At 40.0% G+C, this 7215-nt stretch overlaps 1 protein-coding gene across 2 annotated transcripts in view; it reads left to right on the forward strand.

The window, feature by feature from the left end:
• TMOD3 (tropomodulin 3) overlaps positions 1 to 7215 on the forward strand; it is a 91266-nt gene that overhangs the window by 7993 nt on the left and 76058 nt on the right. The window lies entirely within an intron of this gene.

Genomic DNA, 7215 nt, shown 5'->3' on the forward strand with positions numbered 1-7215 from the left:
GTAGTTATTTCCACTATTTTATCTTCCCGGTCACTTAACTGTACTTCTGTTTCAGTTATTCTGCTATTGATTCCTTCTAGAGAATTTTTAATTTCATTTATTGTGTTGTTCATCATTGTTTGTTTGCTCTTTAGTTCTTCTAGGTTCTTGTTAAACATTTCTTGTATCTTCTCTGTTCTATTTTCAAGATTTTGGATCATCTTTACTATCATTACTTTGAATTCTTGTCCTGAACTCGGCTCTCCCACCTCAGAGGCACAGGCCTGACACCCAGCCGGAGCACCAAGGCCCTGTCAGCCACACGGCCAGATATGTGGGGAGTTTCTTGCCTTTTGGGAAGTCTGAGGTCTTCTGCCAGCATTCTGTAGGTTTTCTGTAGGAGTTGTTCCACATGTAGATGTATTTCTGATGTGTTTGTGGGGAGGAAGGTGATCTCCATGTCTTACTCCTCCGCCATCTTGAAGGTCTCCCCTTCAGTTGTTCTTAAATTTAAATATCTGTGACTCTGTCTTGATAAAAATAGTTGAGAGCCTTTTTCTTTAGGCTGTGATAGTGGTCAAAGCACTATTGTCCTTCCTTGCTGACATTCGGTTTACATGCCTTACTCTTTCTCAGTCAGTTTTATATCTCACCCTCTAAAATGACAATTATAAAATCATTGAGAGGAAAATGGTAAAGAAAACAGAAAATTCTACTGAACTTCTCATAGTCCATTAGGTATGTATTGAAATTGTGAAGAATCAAACTTGATTTGCCATTTATGAAAAATTAAACATGAACAGAATATATTGATCTACCTATGTGCATCTGTAATCCATTAGGTGATTTGCAAAAATGAAGGAATAGAGATGTCAGTAATCCAAAATGGAAAGTAATTGAACATGTGGTGGGGGGTATTCTAGAATTTCATTTGAAACAAAATCATTATATCTTGAAGCAGAGTGCTACTTTGTATTGTTTTACTGAGGTGTAATTAACATTCTATAAAATGCACATATCATTAGTGTCCACTTCAAGGAGTTTTGCCAATTTTGTACACTGTACTTCTACCAAAAGAGATAGAAAATATTTGTATCACCATAGAAACTACCCTCATGCCACTTTCCAGCCATTTCCCTCACCCACCCTCTGAAAGGTCACCACTTTCTTACTCTGTATTTCTGACACCGTAGGTTTGTTTTGCTTAATCTTGGACTTGACATAAATGGAGTCATACAGTAGTATGTGCTTTTTTGTGTCTGCCTCTTTCCTGTAACATGATGTTTCTGAGATTTATCTGTGTTGTGTGTATCAGTGGTTTGTTCTCTTTTATTGATGAATAGTATTCCATTGTATGAATATAACACAATTTGTTTAACTCATTTCTTCTTTTTTAAAAAATTTTATTTATTATTTATTTTTATCTGTGTTGGGTGTTTGTTGCTGTGTGCGGGCTTTCTCTAGTTGTGGTGAGTGGGGGCTACTCTTCGTAGCGGTGTGCAGCCTTCTCGCTGCGGTGGCTTCTCTTATTGCAGAGCACGGGCTCTACGCACGCGGGCTTCAGTAGTTGTGCCTCCTGGCTCTATAGTGCAGGCTCAGTAGTCGTGGTGCACAGGTTTAGTTGCTCCACGGCCTGTGGGATCTAACCGGACCAGGGCTCAAACCCGTGTCCCCCACATTGGCAGGCGGATTCTTAACCACTCTGCTCTCAGGGAAACCCTACACAATTTAAAAAAAATATTTGTTTATTTGGCCGCACCAGGTGTTAGTTGCGGCACGCGGGATCTTGGTTGCCTTGTGCAGGGTCTTTTGGTTGCGGCATGCAGGATCTTTAGTTGCTGCATGTGAACTGTTAGTTGCTGCATGTGGAATCTAGTTCCCTGACCAGGGATTGTACCAGGCCCCCTGCATTGGGAGCACAGAGTCTTAGCCACTGGGCCACCAGGGAAGTCCCCAGATTTTAATTTTTAATGTTGCCAAATTTTAGTGCTGTCAGCCTTTTTTATTTTAGCCATACTAGAGGTTGTAAAATGGTACCTCATTATGGTTTTAAGTTACATTTTCCTGACGATTAAGGACATTGAATGCTTTATCATGTGCTAATTAGCTATCCTTTATTTTCTTTTGTGAAGCATCTGTTCAAGTCTTTTGTCTATTTTTTTCATTGGGTGTTTCATCTTTTTATTGTTGTTTGCTGGAGTTCTTTATATATTCTGAGTACAGGTCTTTTGTCTGGTACGTGTGTTGGAGATTTTTTTTAACCTAGGCTTTGGCTTTTCTATTTATTTTCTTAATGATGTGATGAGCAGAAATTTTTTATGGAGTCATTTTATTAACTTTTAATTTTATGGTTAGTGTTTTTTATGCCAATCCCCAGGGTTGCAAATCTTTCTTTAAAAAAAGCTTTTCTTCTTTAAAGCTTTCTTTTTCTAGGTTTTACATTTTAGATCTTTGTTCCATCTCAGATTAATTTTTGTGTTATGATGGGAGGTAGGGGTTTAGGTTTATTTTCCTTTCATACAGATATCCAGTCGTTGCAGCAACATAGGTTAAACAATCTTTGTCATTAGATTGACTTGGCAACTTAATTGAAAATAAGCTGAGCTACTTTGTAATTTAGTTTTGCTTATATTGTCAGTTTCTTAAGAAGGGTCCTGGATCTTTAAAACAAACAAACAAACAATGCAACAACTTTTATGTACCTCTTCCATACTGCAGCTAGACTGAGATTGATCCAGGGCTAGTTACCATGTATTTCCTGATGGAGGTGCTAATAATGAATTTGAATTTTATTTTATTTATTTATTTTTTGGCCACACCGCGGGGCACGTGGGATGTTAGTTCCCAATCCCTGCACCCCCTGCAGTGGAAGCACAGAGTCTTAACCACTGGACCTCCAGGGAAGTCCCTAAGTTTTAATTTTAAATGGCTTTTCTGTGGGTTGAGTTAATGGAGCCGATCTCATTTCAGTAGAAGTTGCACCCTGAGCAAGCTATAGAGAGCTTAATATTTTCCTGTTTATTGACTTGGTCAAAATAGATGTAAATATATATATACATATAAAACCCATGCATTTTAGTTTTCATCTTTCTACTACACTACTCCAGTCCGATCCTTTTTGACACAGTTCCTGAATTTGTCTTGGAACAGTTTCTAAGGAGACAGGTTGGTTCTTTTTTTTTCCAGATTTTATTGACTGATAACACAATACAATGATAACATTTTTAAAAGAACGTCACCTTAACCATATTACTCTAATGTAACTGTTTCATTTTTCCTCATTTCCTTCCAGGCTTTGTTCATTCACACACATATTTTTGTGTGGTTGAAATCATAGTGTACGTGTCCGTTTCTGTGGTAACCAGTGGACATCATGTTCTGTATGTGGGTCACCCTTGTTAGTAAAGATATATAAAGCTGGAGATGGAGATGAGACCACTAGGGGACTTAGCAGTGGGAAATCTTGAATCCAAAGCTTAATTAAAATTGAAGTAGAACAAAATTAAGATTTTCAAAGACAGGGTTACCCTTCCATGGAAATGCAGGACAACTTTGGTTTCCTTATTCTCTCTCTCTCTTTTTAATGTATAACAGCTTTATTGAAATATAATTCACATATACAATTCACCCATTTAAAGCATACAAGACAATGGATTTCAGTATATTCACAGAGTTGTGCAACCATCACCACAGTTCATTTTGGAACATTTTCATCACACCAAAAAGAAACCCCTGGGACTTCCCTGACAGTCCAGTGGTTAAGACTCCAAGCTCCCAATGTAGGGGGCGTGGGTTTGATCCCTGGTCGGGGAACTAAGATCCCACGTGCCGCATGCTGTGGCCAAATAAATAAATATCAATAAATTAAAAGAAAAGAAAAGAACCCCCTTGACCATTAGTAGTCACTACCTACTTCCTCCCAACACGCCTAGCCATAGGCAACCATTCTGCTTTTTGTCTCTATGAATTTGCCTATTCTGGACATTTCATATAAATGGAATCATACAATGTATAGTCTTTTGTGACGGGCCTCTTTCACCATTATACTCTTAATAGTTTGCTTTGAGAATCGTATTACAAGGTAGGTTCCTCCACAGATGTGTACACTTTTTGACCTGTAGAGAGATACACTCCCTTGGGTACATATGCTGAAACATTTACACCTACTCACTAAGGGAGGAACACAAACACACCAAGATGAACTTACAAACTAAGGTAACTGATACATGGAGATAACCTTTTACAAATAAACAGTTTCATATCTGGGCATATCTAAGCACTAATATCACTACACGTACACACATGTGAACACAACTCCTGAAGCATATGTGAGAAAATGGGTGAGAATACGATAAACCGGGAGGAAAAGAGGCCTGAGTGGACAAGAGTGAATGAGAGTGTGATGCCAAGTTCTGTTTATTTCAAAGTGTATTCTCCTGGTGTTTAAAACACTTTCTAGAGCTTTTCATCTTTTAAACCAGTAGCAATAGTCTGTTATGTTTGTATTATTTAATATGTATATAGACTTGTAGGAAAGATTGTTGTAATTAGCTTATTATATAGCAGTCCTTTTGAGCAGGATGTTATTCATTGTAAAGTAGGGGATTTGCACATGGAAAAGTATAACCAACAAAATATTTTAGTTCCCTGGGTGTGGTGTTATCATTTTAATGAGGAGTTGTTAAGGAATATTTCCTTGATATGCATACCAGTGAAAAGAGGATACACTGTAATGTATACAAACGTATACATTATAAGTCTGACATCTTCAGGCAGCCCTTACCCTGGAGCAAGCATGGCAAGATTTGATATAACCCCAGGATTTATTTTTGTTAATGGTGGGAGATTATTAACCCAAGTTAGTATTCTTAAAGAACTGTTCCTTTTTTTTCTTTTTTTTTCTTTCTTTTGTCTTTAATGGCTACTGGGATACTTGCTTGGCTTGAGGGTGGGATTAGGGGGTGGGGTGGGTTGGGAGGGGTGGGGAGATGGGGAAGAAAGTTTAATTTGATTGGGAAATATCAATAAATGATTATTTTAAAGTCAGGCCCCCCTTTTTTTCCACTCATTTGTCCCAAAGATCTACAGTTTCTTAGAGAAAATCACAGAACCATACACAGAAATGGACCTCGACAGATTTGCACATTTTTATCTCTGCAAAGCCTTCTGTGCAGCTCCGCCCTTCTGTCAGCTATCAGCACACCCTCTACACCTGCTTTTTCTTTGCCACTTTTCTGGAGCCGCCATTACTCCTCCTCGTCAAATGATCTCACTTTGTACTCTCCTAAGATATCAGACGACATCGCAAGTGAACTGCTGGATATAGTTTGCTCCCCACCACAGGACAGCCCTCGTCACTGCATTCAGCTTCTTAGTTAGCCTTCCCATCTGCCGTATCCTCTTTTCTATCTTTTCCCACTGCCAGATAGGAATTCAGGCTTATAACTCCTTTTGAATGGGATACCTGGGGATTCTCTTCAAAGAAATGTTCTAACTGGTCCCTGAAAGATGTGAAAGGATTTGAACATGAAAAGAGGTAGAAAAGGATATTTCAGGTTTAATGAACAGTGTAGTCCGAGGGCCGGAGGCGGAAGAGCATGTATTTACTTCTTCGGCTATGATACAGGGTGTGTGAAGGTCATGCCTTCCCCTTGACTTTTCTTCCTTTTTTCCCTGGCTCCCTTCCCATCCTCCTTCCACCCCTTTTTAGCATGTACTTTGATGTCTTTGCTTCTCCTCCCCACTTCTATCTGGCTAAATCTATCCTTCCCTGACCACCCATAGCGATCTCTGAACTTCTGTATCACTAATTGCCAGTACCATTCTTTTGTCAGTTAAATATGTATTGCCTTGATTTAAAAAGGAAAAAAAAAGCTTATATGCATGTCTCATTTTCCCAAATAGAGTTTATTAATCAAGGTTCTTAGGTCTCAGGGAACACCACCCACTTAAGCTAGGCTACTAGAAGATATGGCAGCAGGGCTGGGAGTTGTAGTGGGTTTTTACCCTGTTATGGCAGCTGTGCTCCTTGAAATGAGCTACAGCTGGGACCCAGAGCAGGCACTTGGAAAGTCCCTGTCCTTTCTCCCTCTGACTGCAGTTTTGCATGGACTGTCTTCGGCTTCTTTCTGTGCCTCTGCTTCATTCCAGAACAGTAATTTGGATTTTAAAAAATACTGTGCATAACACTATTATCTATCGATTACTGAGTTTCTTGGCATCCTCTTAAATCTTGCACCTGAGGCAAATGCCCCAGCGCTGCTCCATTCTCTCCTTTATAGACTGGCTTTCTCTACTCTCTCTTGCTTTCTTTCTCTCTTCTGCCTTCACCTTAGCTTCAGCTTAAATGTGACTTTAGCTTGCTGTGATGCTGCCTCCAGACTGGATGATATATGATCTCTCGGCTTAGGTTTTGTTTCTCAGCTTTCCAAATTCCTGGAGAAAAACTGGATTTGATCTATCTTGCTTGGGCTAGGGGTACTACTGCCTGCACCGAGTATCTGTGAGGGAGGGGCATTGTTATGGTTGTGTACTTCACAGGGCCTGGGGTTAGGGTCCCAGAGAAGGGGGTTTAGGGTTGGTCATCCCCAAACATGCTTACTTTAGTACCACAGGTCAGAGGGAAGTGACCATGTCATTGTTTTTGTATCTGCACTGCATCTGGCAGATTAACAGCTAAGAAGTGGGTGTGCCTCTTTAGTATTTATTTATTGCTATGACTCCCTGACCATTTGACCATTAGGATTACCTTTTGGGCATAACAGGCTAATCAGAGAAATACTTTTAAAATAAATTTATTTATTTATTTAGGCTGCATTGGGTCTTTGTTGCTGCACGTGGGCTTTCTCTAGTTGCGGCGAGCGAGGGCTACTCTTCGTTGTGGTTCATGGGCTTCTCACTGCCGTGGCTTCTCTTGTTGCGGAGCCCGGGCTCTAGGCATGCGAGCTTCAGTACCTGTGGTGCGCGGGCTCAGTAGTTGTGGTTTACGGGCTTAGTTGCTCAGCAGCATGTGGGATCCTCCCGGACCAGGGATCGAACCCTTGTCCCCTGCATTGGCAGGCAGATTCTATTTTTTTTTACTCTTTATTTATTTATTTTTAACATCTTTATTGGAGTATAATTGCTTTACAATGGTGTGTTGGTTTCTGCTTTACAACAAAGTGAATCAGTTATACATATGTTCCCATATCTCTTCCCTCTTGCGTCTCCCTCCCTCCCACCCTCCCTATCCCACCC

This window comes from Physeter macrocephalus, chromosome 11, assembly GCF_002837175.3.
Source record: "Physeter macrocephalus isolate SW-GA chromosome 11, ASM283717v5, whole genome shotgun sequence".
In the NCBI taxonomy this organism is placed as follows: Eukaryota; Metazoa; Chordata; class Mammalia; order Artiodactyla; family Physeteridae; genus Physeter; species Physeter macrocephalus.